The 14,314-nt window shown below is 52.8% G+C and overlaps 1 non-coding gene across 1 annotated transcript; it reads left to right on the top strand.

Annotated features, from left to right (window-relative positions):
- The first annotated feature begins 9,999 nt into the window (after positions 1 to 9,999).
- On the top strand, positions 10,000 to 10,121 carry LOC131745657 (U6atac minor spliceosomal RNA). The gene has a single exon (XR_009332391.1). It is a non-coding gene; the product is annotated as a U6atac minor spliceosomal RNA (small nuclear RNA).
- Positions 10,122 to 14,314: the final 4,193 nt, after the last annotated feature.

Here is a 14,314-nt window from a genome sequence, read left to right as displayed (position 1 = left end):
TCATGAACCTTCTGGTTTCTCGGTGCACGTAAAAGTTATCTTTACACTCTGCTGAGCCTATTAAGTGTGCCATAGTATTACATCGAAAAAATATGCATACCTCAGTTGAAAAACAACAAAAAAAATTACAACAGTAACATCTAAGATCACTGATCACAGAGCACAAATAATAATGAAAAAGTCTGAAATATTGCGAGAATTATCAAAATGTGACACATGGACATAAAGTGAGCAAATGCTGTTGGAAAATGGCACCAATAGACCTGCTCAACATCAGCGTGCCACAAACCTTCAATTTGTAAAAAAAAAATGCACCATCTACGAAGCCCAGTAAAGCAAAGCACAATAAAGACAGGTGTGCGTGCATAGGGGAGCGGGCACGTGTTTATACCTCTAAGCTCACCTCTCTGAACCTCAGCCATTCATCTATGATTCAGGAGTGGGTGGAAACCATATCCACAGTTAAAACGTCTCCTCTGATCTCAGATGCCCAGGGTGGGCTTCCAAGAACTTTTTAGCATTTTTTTCAAATGAATTTCAGCCTGAGATTCTTGGTACCTAGAAGAGCCATGAAAGAGATCCACTGAGCCTGTGTGCTCAACCACATGCACGCTTGTACGTATTTCTGGCGAGAGGATTCTTAGCTTTTGCTGGATTCTCAAAGAGGGTTGTGAGTCCAAAAGTCTTTGAACCTGCCTTTTGGGCCCTTTCTGTTATGAATGACCAAAAAAAAAAAAAAACCCAACTTAAAGTGGCAGGAGTAGATAAAGGAGAAAAAAGGGGTTTATTGGCTCGTGCAAGCAAAAGGTCCAGGAGACGCTTGGCTTATGTAAAGCTGAATCCAGAAAGCCCCAGTCTCTCTCCATCTCTGGCTCCCCTTTCCTCCTTTGGCTTCATCATTGTCAGGTAGACTCACTATAACCAGGTCCCCCAGGGGGTCCAGACTCACACCCTCACCGTTTCAGATGCAGCAGAAGTCCTGGCATCCAGTGGGTCCAGGGTGGGTCACGTGCGCATTCATGAACAAATCCCTCCGGCAGAGGGCTTCCCTCGTGGCGCAGTGGTTGAGAGCCCGCCTGCCGATGCAGGGGACGCGGGTTCGTGCCCCGGTCCGAGAGGATCCCACGTGCCGCGGAGCGGCTGGGCCCGTGAGCCGTGGCCGCTGAGCCTGCGCGTCCGGAGCCTGTGCTCCGCAACGGGAGAGGCCGCAGCAGTGAGAGGCCAGCCTACCACAAAAAAAAAAAAAAAAAAAAAAATCCCTCCAGCAGAGGACCAGGATGCTCCTTCAGGACGTGGGTTCCCCGTCTCTCCAGCCCATCTCCCCTGCAGCCCCAGAACAGTGGTTCTGCCACGCATGAGGACCCCAAGCTGGTGTTTTCCAGGGGACATCTGGGAGGTCTGAGGAAGTGGTGGCCCTAATGGCTGGGAAAGTCCTCTGGGGCAGCCTTGTGACTTGCTTTGCAGGTGACCCCAGCAGGTTCCTGATCAAAGGGAAAACCCCATGAGTCCCTCTCCAGCCTGGCACAGCTACAGCATGTACAGAAATGCCTGGGAAGCACCAGAGGCCAACATGGCCACTGGCCAAGAAGCCCCAGACATGGAAATGCTGCCTAAACCCCCTGCTGGTCACACCTTCGGGACACACGTGGTCACCTCCAGCTCGTGCTCCGTGGTATGTGGACACTGCTTGCCTCAGTACCCAACAGAGAAACGAAACCAAAGCCATCCCTAACCAAGCCAGCCTCTGAGCTTCAGTCCCGCCTGACAGCTGTGCCAGGAGCCTCGGGCCATCGCGGTTCAAGGTGGAATGCCCAGGCACTGTGGTGGGACAGACCAGGGTTTAGCTCCTGACTCTACCAGATAATACACAACATAGACGTTGGAGTGATTATTTATTGAGTACCTAAGTACGTGCCAGGCAATCTCCCAGAAGCTAGGGTTACAGCAGGGAACAACGCGGACACAGGTGTTTTGGAGCTTATGAAGGTGAAGGAGACGGTGATGGTGATAATAGCGATGATGAGGACGGCGGTGGTCCTCACGCTGGAGCTGGCGGTGATAAGCAGGAGGACGAAGAAGCCAAGACTCCTCCCTAAGCCACAAGATCCTCCGGAGAAGAAGCTGTAGTTCCTACGTCCCGCCCCTCCATGTCTAGCACCATGCCTTGCACGTAGTAGGTACTCAAGAAATGGGTGTTGTTGGGCTTCCCTGGTGGCGCAGTGGTTGAGAGTCCACCTGCCGATGCAGGGGACACGGGTTCGTGCCCCGGTCCGGGAGGATCCCACGTGCCACGGAGCGGCTGGGCCCGTGAGCCGTGGCCGCTGCGCCTGCGCGTCCGGGGACTGTGCTCCGCAACGGGAGAAGCCACAACAGTGAGAGGCCCGCGTACCGCAAAACAAAACAAAACAAACAAACAAACAAAAAAGAAATGGGTGTTGTTGATGGACTTATTCTCCAAGTCGCTTTAGGCAGAGAACCCCTCCAAGGGTGGCTCAAGCTGGCCTCCATGCACATCTCCTTAAAGTGGTGCATTTTACCTTTAAAACGGACTTGAGGCTCTTTCTACTCTGTGGTATATCTACGTTTCTTCTACTTGTAAACAACAAGAAACTTTTTCCAAAACTTCAAGTGAAAACGATGCCCCAAGAAAACATTCCCCGTTCAATCCCGTGGCTTTGGAGACACGCGCGCGCGCGCGCACACACACACACACACACACACACACACACACACCGGAAGTCCACGGAGCCCAGGGCCAGAAGCACGAACCCAAACCGTTAAGCGTCTGGGAAAACGCGTCTCTCCCGGCGGCGCTGGGCCAAGCAGGAAGGGCGGCCGGGCACTGCCCCGCCCTGCAGACGGGGCTACCAGCAGGCTGAGCCTGGGCTCGGCCGCTCTGTGCTGAGAGCCAAAGCCTCTGACAAGGTCTCTGGAAACGTTTTTTTCCCCTTAAAACCTGGTGTTCCCATCACGGCGGGCCGTATCACCACTGCACGGCCTCTGGATGACACATGGGTTCTGGGACTCGTGGCATTTCGGGAGCTGCTCCTCGGGGTGGCCGGAGTCTTAGGACTTGTTCAGGAACCCTCGCAACTCTCCAGCAACAGCATTTCCGACCAGGAAACAGGCAGGAAGAGGGCAGGACACTCCCCAGGGCTGCTGGGCCGACCAGAACCTGATCAGAGCCCGGTTCCTCGCTCGCACCGCCCCACTGCCTCGCCGCCCTGAGTTTCTATTTCCCCATTTCTGAACCGAGTCTCCTACACCATCTCTCAGATGGTTTTCAGTTCTGTTACGTAACATCCATTCTCCAAAGTGTGGAGGTGGACAACTGCTCAAGGGCGATTTGATAATGACACACTGGGATTTGCGGAGCAAATGAAAACACTCGTCACCTGATCCCTGAGGATGGGGGGCGGGGTCCTGTCCTTTCCGCGACAGGACATTAGCACTGACGTGAAAATGAACTAAGGGGAGGACAGTCAATCTCGGTCCCTCCCCTGCGCGTGTCAGGAGACAGCTTCGAGAAGCCTGCAAAAGCCAGTGCATCTTCCTTGGGGGGCAATTTTACTTGGAGTTTGTGGCAATCACTATTTCTATATTAAAACAAACACAGCGGTGTCGAGGAGTAAAACACAAAATTTCCGTGGATTTTCACCGTCAGATGCAGGACTTCTGAAGGCACGTCATGTACGCGGCAGGACAATTCAGATCACTGCCCCACAGCCCAGATTGCACAACCTGCCCTGCCAACAATTCAGTAGACAAGCTTGACAAGGGGAAAAAAAAAATTTTTTTTTTAGTGCAGAGCCTGCCTCTGGGGACTCCGGGACAAGCACGGAGGCTGGATGCCACCTCGTGTTCATTTGGGACATGACAGCCAGCTTTGTGAGGGTGTCAGATTCAAAGGCCTGCTGGGGGACGTGGTTCCTACGTCCCTGCGGGAACCTCCCATTTCCCCCGACAGCCTGTCTCAGCACCCGGGCCCCCCTTTGCTAACAGGCTCCTCTGCGTGAGGTGGAGCCTCCCTCCCCCAGCCTGGCCTCAAGAGCACCCACGGGCTGGTTGACCCCAGCTTCGCCGCCCCGCAGATCATGGCCCAGCAGCCCTGGCTTAGGCAGAGAGGTCTCTGTTTTCAACTGGTTTTGCAGGCAACTTGGGAATGAAGGCAGTGGTTTGAAACTGCACTTGAATCACCTGGGGCAGATTTTAGACCCTGCAGACGCACCTAGGATACGGCCCACGCCGCAGTGCCTTTACACAGTCGCCCGGGTGACCCTAACGCACAGCCTGAGCTGAGAACCACTGGCAGGAAGACGTGCACCCCGTGAATTTCCTGAAAAGATTTCAGCATCCAGGGACTTCCCTGGCGGTCCAGGGGTTCAGACTGACGTTTCCAACGCAGGGGGCGCAGGTTCGATCCCTGGCGGGGGAACTAAGATCCCACATGCCACGTGGCACTTTAAAAAGATTTCAGCATCCTTGGGAGGGACGTCAGCAGCGACCCTCACTCCTCAGTCCGGTGATCAGTGGGCACTTTCAGCCGTCCTGGGACCAGGGGGCTCCGGGATGTGTGGGCTGCCTGCACGGACCTGTCCTGTGCTTGGGGATTATACCCTGCCTTTGCAAGGACTTTGTCAGGACGCCCCAAATGTCCTGTTTTCAGCTTTTTCCAATAAAACACATACATTCCACAGTTAGAGCTATTTTCTGCCACAGCAATTGGTGGGATTAATCGGGTAAATGACAACACCAGGGATTCAGGGCTTTAGCGCGGAAACGGGGACGGACGATCCGGGGAAAACTAAGATAGGTTTGTCACCCTCAACCTCAGACCTGCCTCAGACTAGCACTAACTGGAGCCTCCCTGTGCATTTTTCAGAGCGGGAGTGGGAGTGTCCACCAGACTGTCGAAGGGTCTGTAATCTCCAGGGACGACAATCCCGCCTTCCGCGCTTATCCACAGTACAGCCCTGCTGTTGCGCCGGGCTGAGTCTGGCAGTAGCACTGCTAAGTTTTATGTAAGGAATGAGATCCCAAGGAACATCCATCCCAAGACCAGGTGCTGCCCACAGGGCAGGTCTAGGAAGGGAAGGCTTGGGCGGTCACTGGTCAGCTGGAGAGCAGTGGACATCTGAGTTTAGCTGGTTTTCTTGTTGACTTCGGTTTGGTTGGGGAGTTGGGGAGAAATAGCGGTTACAGGGCAAAAGATGAGGAAATGGCTTGAAAAGACCCTTAGAGGCTGACCCTTTCCTAGGGTTTGGACATGTTTGTTTATTTAATAAACATTTACTGAGCACCTATTATGTGACAGAAGTTGTACAGATGCTCAAGCGAAAAGAGCAACACATCAGGCACTGAGTGGTCTCTGGTGCAGCCCAACTGGAATTCAAATCCAAGCTCTGACTTTACTGGCTGTGTGCCTTTAAACAAGTCACTTAACCTCTCTGTGCCCCATCCCGTAATCTGTAAAATGGGAGAAGAACCTCACGTCTATAACGAGGAAATAAAGCACGCAGGGCAATACGCCAGAGCTGGGACCCAGGCAGTCTGAGCTGGTGATGGTCCACTTAACCCCTCGCCAGCCTACTTCACAGATAAAGCCCTTATGTAATTTAACCTAGGGAGCAGCACTGCCAGAAGCAACTGGCTCTCACGCCTTGTAAGCCTACATCACATCCTTGTAAACTACGTTTTGCTTTCAGGGTCTGTACCAAGTCAAACCAAAGCATCTCCCTGGTAGTGAAATGAAGTTTCCAGCCTGCAGAGCCGCAGTCTGCAGCGGGATCTCCCCATGGGCCAGAGGATTCTTTAGGAGGACAGAGAAAGGGCAGTTGGAGGAGAGGACATCACTGCGACTGCCTGGTTTTGATGGGTTTGTCCAGAGCTGCCCTGCAAGTGCCCAGCCTGTGGGTGAAGGAGACACGTGCCGGGGAGGGTGTGTGAACAAATGTGCCACCCGTACCTCAGCTTCTGCGCCCCAACCCTAGAGAAAGCTCAGGAGAAAGCCCCGCTCACTGTGTTGGTACTTTTTTCTGGATGTCCCACCCTACAAACGGGACGGCTGAGGCCTCAGCTCTCCCTCTGCTGTGCAGAATTGAGAATGCGGCCCAATGAACTAGCAAGTCTAACTCTCCAAGACGCAGGTCCAATTGTGCATTTGAGATGCTTGCAAGCTGAAGACAACCCTTTAGAAGGCATGTGAGCCCCTACCTACTCTGGGGTGGGACCTTCTGCTCAGGGGTGATAAAGGACATGAGCACAAGTTAGCCAAACTCCAAATGAGCAAAGGACCTGAATAGACATCTTCCCAAAGAAGATACACAAGATGCCAGCAGGTACATGAAAAGATGCTCAACGTTACTAGTCGTTAGGGAAATACAAATTAAAACCACAGTGAAATACAACCTCGCCCCTGTTAGAACGGCCATCATTAAAGTCAAGAGATAACAAATGCCAGCGAGGAGGTGGAAAACAGGGAACCCTTGTGCATTGTTGGTGGGAATGTCGACTGGTGAAGCCACTATGGCAAGCAGTATGGAGGATCCTGAAAAAATCAGAAATAGAACTGCCATATGATCCAGGAATTCCACTTCTGGGAACATGTCCAAAAGAAATGAAAACTCTAACTGAAAAAGATATCTGCACCCCATGTTCACAGCAGCATTATTTACAACAGCCAAGATATGAAAATAACCTAAGCGTGCATCAATGGATGGACAGACATAGAAGTTGTGGTTGGGCTTCCCTGGTGGCGCAGTGGTTGCGAGTCCGCCTGCCGATGCAGGGGACGCGGGTTCGTGCCCCGGTCCGGGAAGATCCCACGTGCCGCGGAGCGGCTGGGCCCGTGAGCCGTGGCCGCTGAGCCTGCGCGTCCGGAGCCTGTGCTCCGCGACGGGAGAGGCCACGGCAGTGAGAGGCCCGCGTACCACAAAAAAAAAAAAAAAAAAAAAAAGTTGTGGTACATATATGTACACAATGGAATACTACTCAGCCATATAAAATGAAGACATCCCACCATCTGCAACATGACTGGACCCTGAAGGCATTATGCTAAGTGAAATAAGTTGGACAGAGAAAGACACTGTATGTTCTCACTTACATGTGGAATCTAAAAACAAAAGGAAACAAAAAACAAACAAAAAAATCCAAACTCATAGAAAGAGATGAGACTTGTGGTTACCAGCAGTGGTGGGGGGTGTGGGGAGGGGGAACCGGAGGAAGGTGGTCCAAAGGTGCGAACTTCCAGTTGTGAGATGAGTAAGTTCCAGGGACGTGATGTACATACAACGTGATGACACTAGCTAACAATGCTCCACGAAATACTGAGGAAATAGGAAATACCAGGAAATACCAAGAGTTCTCATCACAGTAGGAACTGTTCTCCTTTTTTCTTCTTTCTTTTCATTGTATCTATATGAGAGGATGAGTGTTATCTAGACCTATTGTGGTAATCATTTTACCACATGTGCAAGTAACTTACAAAGTGATGTACATCAATTATCTAGCAATCAAGCTGGGGTGGGGGTAAAGAATGTAGAGTTAAAGGAAGAATCAAAAAACAATTTTAAAATGTAACTTCATTCTGAATATTGAAGAAACTGCCAAGCACTTGGAGAGAATGTGGGTCAAGTCAGTACCTAACACATCCGAAAGCTGCGGGAATAGGACTGGTCACTCATCACACTCAGGGAAAAACTAAAGTTCTGACGTGAAATTTGACACGATAAGGTAATATTGGCATCAACTTCTGAAGCCTTTCAAAGCACACAGAAGACTTACAAGAACTCCAGAGTTACTAAGAGTCACGGTCAGAAGACAGAGCTATCTACTTCCTCCTAAATAACAGATTTTCCCCTTCAAACACCAATACCAAGGATAAATTAAAAGTAAGTGTTCAGGACTTCCCTGGTGATGCAGTGGTTAAGAAACCGCTTGCCAATTCAGGGGACACAGGTTCGATACCTGGTCGGGGAAGATCCCACATGCTGCGGAGCAAGTAAGCCCACGAGTCACAACTACTGAAGCCCACGCACCTAGAGCCCGTGCTCTACAACAAGAGAAGCCACTGCAATGAGAAGCCCATGCACCGTAACAAAGAGTAGCCCCCGCTCGCCGCAACTAGAGAAAGCCCGCGCGCAGCAACCAAGGGTAGCCCGCACTCGCCGCAAGCAGGGAAAGCGCACACACAGCAATGACGACCCAACGCGGCCCAAAGTAAATAAATAAATAAATAAATAAATAATTTTTTTTAAAAAAAGGATCCCTAAGACTTAAAAAAATAATAAGAGTTCAACTTATTCAACTTCTTTTCACAAAAAAATGAGCCCGGTCTCCCATGGTGACACTCCCTTTTAGAGAGCACACTGGGACACCTCGGGCTTCTCACGGGCCCAAGTGACGGCCTGTGAGTCACACGGGAGGCCACGCAGAGACCCCTCAACATGCCGGGCCTTGCTGCACGCTGCTGCACGCTGCTGCACGCCTGTGCCAGGGCTTCTCGAGGAAATACGCTTAGGGTGATCCTGCGTGCGTGGGAACCACTGAAAGCTGGGCTCAGCTGCTGCTACGGCAGTAACTGCCACTGCAGGTGTAAAGCAGGAGGCTGGCTGACACTCACAGGAAGTGAAAAAAGGTGGACAGCGAGCAGACAGGAAGCAGGCAAAAAGCAGGGGCAGACAGGACACAAGCAGGAAGCAGACAGGAAGCAGGGGAAGACAGCAAGAAGACAGACAGGAAGCACACAGGAAGCAGACAGGAAACAAGCAGGAAGCAGACAGGAAGCAGGGGCAGACAGGAAGCAAACAGGGAGCAGAGAGGGAACAGGGGAAGACAGCAAGAAGACAGGAAGCAGACAGACAGGAAGAGCTCCTCTCTCCTCCACCTTCCGGCTCCCTGAGGGCCCCCAGCAGCAGAGGCCATGGCAGCTGGCCAAGCCCAAACGCAGTATGCAGCATCCTGGCCCCAGCATCCATCAGCCAGTATGGAAGGGTAGGTGTGAAGCCAAGACAATAACTTACCTGGCACAGTCCATCTCTTAGGCTACTCTGTGACCACGCGCGTCTAAGAACCTCCATACAACGTCGGACGACTCTACGTCCCCACCAAACAAGATGCAAATGGCCTTCATACAAAGGAAGACGTTCTTACCCTCCACCCAGAATGAGTCCCAAGAGCCACTGTAGGTATCCCCGGGCTGTGTGACTTGCTCCTTCATTTCAGTCACAGTCTCATCTGAATATTGTTACCTAGGGACTAAAACGTAAAATTAACCTCCAACAAACGTGTAGAAAACAATACGGAGAAGAAAGGCAGAAAAGAAAAACTAGTCAATACGCACACGGGCACACATAACAAGCAAGGAAGAAAACAGGCTGCCGTCCTGATTTCTGAAACAGTCGTGAAGCCATAATCAACATTCTTAACTTCCTTCGTCTGCTACCCGTTCTGTTTCCTTTGCCCCCCTCCAGGGCTCGGCTCGTTGAGGTTCTTCACCTATTGGAGTGAACTTCATTCACGTAGGTCATGAATAGGCTCTGAATCCTTGGTGGTCCTGTCTCTTCGTTGTTACTGTGAACTACTGTTTTACGTTGACTCTGACTGTTGGACTTGGAAGATCTAACTAAGTAAGAGGCACCCAGGAGAGTCCCCTGGGTTCTAGCCATAGCTTTCCTCAGCCCCATTATGTAACTCAAACCCCATTTCCCATTTATACTCAGGATCCCACGTCCCACAGAGTGAGTCACCCCCTTCTCTTTCTGTTGCTCAGTGCCATAAGGAGCCCACTGTGGCGTCTCCCGGTGGAAGCACTCACTCCCTAAGGAATCAGACCCCCAAACCAACAGAGAGCGCTCACAAATGGGAAACAAAGACACAGTCAATGTGTTATGAGGCGTAATTGTGAAAGGAGACACTCCCCTTTCCACCTCGGATCCCTGGCCCATGTATTCAGTCTCAGAGAAAGAGAGAAGCACACATTGGTCCCTGATTAAAAGCATCGTTCTGTATGAAAGGAAAGAAAATTAGCCTTCTCCTTGACGAGGATGGAAGATGCCCTTGGGTCTCAAGACATGCAGACAGTTAGAGCACTGCTACCTACTTCCTGCCTCTTTCCCACTTCTAGGTACGTTCCCGAAGAATCGAGAGCTGAGACTCAAACAAATTGGGTACGCCCATGTTCGCATCAGCATTACTCACAACAGCCGAAGGCAACAACCCAAATAGCCCTCACGGGACAAAGGGATAAAGAAAATGAGGTGCATACATACAATGGAAAATTATTCGACCTTAAAAAAGAAAGGAGGAAATTCCGACATATGCTACAACATGAACAAACCTTGAGGTCCTCACGTTGAGGGAGATAAGTCACACACACAGTATGATTCCAGCTACATGAGGTTCATAGGGTCGGCAAATTCACACAGACAGAGAGTAGAAGAGCAGGTACCAGGGGCTGGGGGAGGGGAGAATGGGGAGCTACGGTTTAACGGGTACAGAAATTTCAGTTTGGGATGCTGGAAAGTTCTGGAGATGCAGAGCGATGATGGCTGTGCAACAATGCAAAGGTAACTAATGCCATTGACTTACACACTTAGAAATGGTTAAAACGGTAAATTCCATGCTATATATATATTCTCCCATGATACAAAATTAATATAAAAGAAGGCACATGCTGCATCCTGTAAGACAGAATCCCATTCCCTGAGAGCGTTATCGCCCAAGTGCCCACGACTGAGCGTTCAGAAGTCCGCTGCCTCTAGGTGAGGGGTTGCGGGGCCAGTGGGCGCCGATGCACGAAGCAAGTCTGCCGGTGCTGGGCTGGGGCTGCTCAATGGTCTCCGCCACTGGCGGGTTATGTACGCGACATCCGTGGCCCGCAGGGCAGCCTTTGCGTTTGACACGTCTGCTGTTACTTGTCCCTTTGTACATAGTGATTTTTAAGTTCTACAGGGTAGAAAGCTGCCAGGAAGTCTAGGTTATGGGGCCTGCACGGCCTCCATCCCTGCCACCACGGCGGCTTAGTTCACGGACCCACTGAACACACACCGACGTGCTGGGGGGAGGGCCGGCCAAGAACCCCCATTCCTGTTGGCTGCTTCTGTCCCTGAGCGTTGCACAAGCTACCCTGTTTCCTTGTGTGTCTCAGGACCCAGAGATTTAAATATGCTGGATGGACGTTAATCCATTGTCGAAGCTGAAGTTCGCTTTCCTGAACTTCTAGAAGGACGTGTGGTTCAGGGTAACGTCTCTAATTTCACAAGGTGTTTTCATTCGGGGTTGAAAAATACGGTAACTGGCCTCTGAGATCTGGGGACTGTCTTCAGTTCCTCCACACACACCCGGAGCCCACCTCTCCTTCACCCCCGCCAGCCCGGTCCTGGTCAATCTGATCAGTCAGCAATTCCTCTGCTGTGTGGGTCCGTCCCAGAGGTCAGCCCAGCAGGTTCAGCGTCAGGACTGGGAGTACTCCTGCCCCCCGGACCTTACTGAGGGCCCCCAGCATTCGCCTGCTGTTGGACTGGGCAGATGGTAGCACCACACCTCCTCCCTGGTAAAATCCTTGGCTACCCCGGGGTCCCAGCTCTCGGGTCCATCAGTTGTCCCTGCTTCCCCTGGCACCAAAGCGGATACCGTGCAGGGCTTGTGGCCGTGCTTGATCTGCCCCCACCCATTTGTACTTTGGGGGATGACGGGGGTCGGTTCATCGTAATATCTCCTCACCTCATTTTTTGGTATTATCAACAGGGTTTTTGGTTTTGCTCTCTAGTTACCACTTCTATCTGGGGTTTCACAGAAATTCAAAAAGTATGCCACCATAGCCTTCACCTCCCCAGAATTCCCTCCCCCTTGCTTTTAACCATCCCCCCCCCCAAATAGGTCATCATTTTTATTGTTGTGGGCAACCAGTGTTTGGGTGGATTTGCCCTCACGGTTTCCAATCCCTTCGCTCCCCCTTCTTTCTGATAGCTCACTCCATCTGAGTTCAGTTTTCTCCTTCCTGGATTATGTCCTTCAGTGCTTCTCTCAGCAAAGGCCTGTTGGTAATAAATATTCTTTGTGTTCGCCTGTGAATATCTTTATTTTTTCCCTTGCTCTTGGTTAATAGTTTAGCTGACTTTATCTTTCTAGTTGAAACTACTGTTCCATTGCCTTCTGGCATCTAGGATTGGGTTTGACACGTCTGCTGTTACTTGCCCCTTTGTACATAATGATTTTTAAGTTCTACAGGGTAGAAAGCTGGTAACAAGCTGGTAACAAGGTGAGCACTGACTGACGGGCAAAAATAAGAAGAGCAGCAAAGGATGAAACACACTTGAAACGGCAAGGAGCTCTCGACGCGTCGGGTGAGAGCAGCAGCCCAGCAGGGCCTTGCACTGGTCCCCGGGAGAGCCCAAGCCTGGGCTGGTCAGGCACTCCCCACCCCTGGGGAGGACAGGGACTCCTCCGGCCGCCGAGGAGCTAAGCCGGTGGCTGTCCTGTCAGCCTTCTTGGTGTTTCTCAAAGTGCCGCCCCACCTTCGTGTTACACAAGGAACCACAACCGTCTCCCCAGACACGCTGGGGGGGGCAGCCTGCGGCCCCATGAGCACAGCCCCCAAGAGAGCCCCGCCTGCCCTCTCTCCTGGGCCCTCATGCGCTCCACACCCTTCCTCTCCGCCCTCCCAGGGTCTCAGCCCCATGGGTCGTCTTTCAGGTCCTCGAACCGAGTGAGCTCCGTCCTCAGGGCCTTCGTCCGCAGTCCTTCGAGCGTGACTGTCTCCACCCGCGCCCCCTCATCCCTGCCTCTGCTCAAGGATGGGCGAGAGTCATCAAGTCTCAGCTCGCGGGCTACCTCCTCGGGGACGTCTCCCACCACCGGCCTCGAATTTTTCCCACCCCCAGCTGAAACACCCACTCCACCACCGCCCAGAGCCCTCTCGAACCCTCTAATGACGTTGCCCGCTGTTTCACTCGTTCTCGGTGCTCCTGGGGGCCCCAGCGGTGAGCCCCGAGGGTCGCGTTCACCGTCACTCTCACACACGCAGACCATCCCTAAGTGCTCAGCAGACCTCCAGCTTAAGGGTGGTGGGTGCATCGAGCATTCATTCTGTTTCCTCCTGAATTTCCACTAACGCGACAGTAAAGAGATTTTTTTTTTTTTTTTTAAGGCATAAACCCACAAAGACAGAGAGACAGAAGAGGACAGTCACATCTTGGAATCTGACGCCGAGGTACAGGCGGTCATCCTCTGAGCAAGCGCAAGAGTGGTTCCGGTGTGGCTGGGGGAGGCTCCGTGTGAAGCCCCCCGGGGGAGCGGCAGTCTGGGGGTCCGTCTCCAGCACCCCCACTCCCACTCAGGCAGAGCCCTCGGCCTCTAGCTGCATTCAGCTCCACCACCCAAGCCGGGAAGGGCCCCCTCCTCTTGGGGTCGTTCTCGGGAGTGAGACGGTGAGCGCCTGGCCCACCGCAGGGGACCCACCAGTGATCGTTCAAGGGTCAGAAGAGCCAGGTGAGGGGCCAGGTCAGGAACTCCAGCCCCGCCACAGGAGCCCTCGCTGGGAAGGAGCTGAAAATGGCTCCACCCGAGGGACGTCCCAGCCGCCCAGAGCCACACTGGTCCTCACAGCCAGACTCGCACCCCACAGCTCCCGGGACTTCCTCTCCCCCCAGAGGGCCTCCGGGCAGTCAGCTGGCCCTCGAGAACAAGCCAGCAAGGCCATCTGCAGAGCAGCAGGAGACACTGCCATCAGGGGCTACAGTTCACCTGCCCCTCCTGTTACACCAGTGGGCTCAAGCCTTCTCACAAGCCTATCTAAGGCCAACTTCCTGTGACGCTCCTCTGGTCGAGCTCTAGGGACCAACTTCCCTTCCCAGGCACAGCTCCCCCCGACCCGCCCCTGCGCCAGTGCTGCTGGGAGAGCCCTCTGCACCAGCTCTATTCTGCAGTGTTCTGCTCCCCCACACAGGGGCTCCAGGAGCCAGTGAGGGGCAGGGACGTTAGAGCGAGGGGAGAGAACCACAGGACAGATGCGGGAGCCCGCACGGGACGCCTGCCGGGGGCTCGGGCAGGGCTCCTTAACTCCTGCCCGGCCGACAGCTGGCTTCGCCGTTGCCTCTTCGATAAAAAGGCAGGAGCGCAGAACCCGGTCTGCCCTGCCCAAGCTCGTGGTCACACACTCCAACCAACACGCACAATTCCAAGGGGAGAGACGGTCCCAGGAGAAAAGCGACCCCGCTGAGGTGTGTCAGTCTGGCTACTGTGATGGGGACTGAACTCCCATAAACATCTCTCGTCAGGACATCCCACACCACAGGACTCTGTATTTTTCGTTTTT

This window comes from Kogia breviceps, chromosome 18 (assembly GCF_026419965.1).
Source record: "Kogia breviceps isolate mKogBre1 chromosome 18, mKogBre1 haplotype 1, whole genome shotgun sequence".
NCBI lineage: Eukaryota > Metazoa > Chordata > Mammalia > Artiodactyla > Physeteridae > Kogia > Kogia breviceps.
The sequence above is the reverse complement of the archived record's forward strand: the minus strand, read 5'-3'. Positions and strand labels throughout refer to the sequence as shown.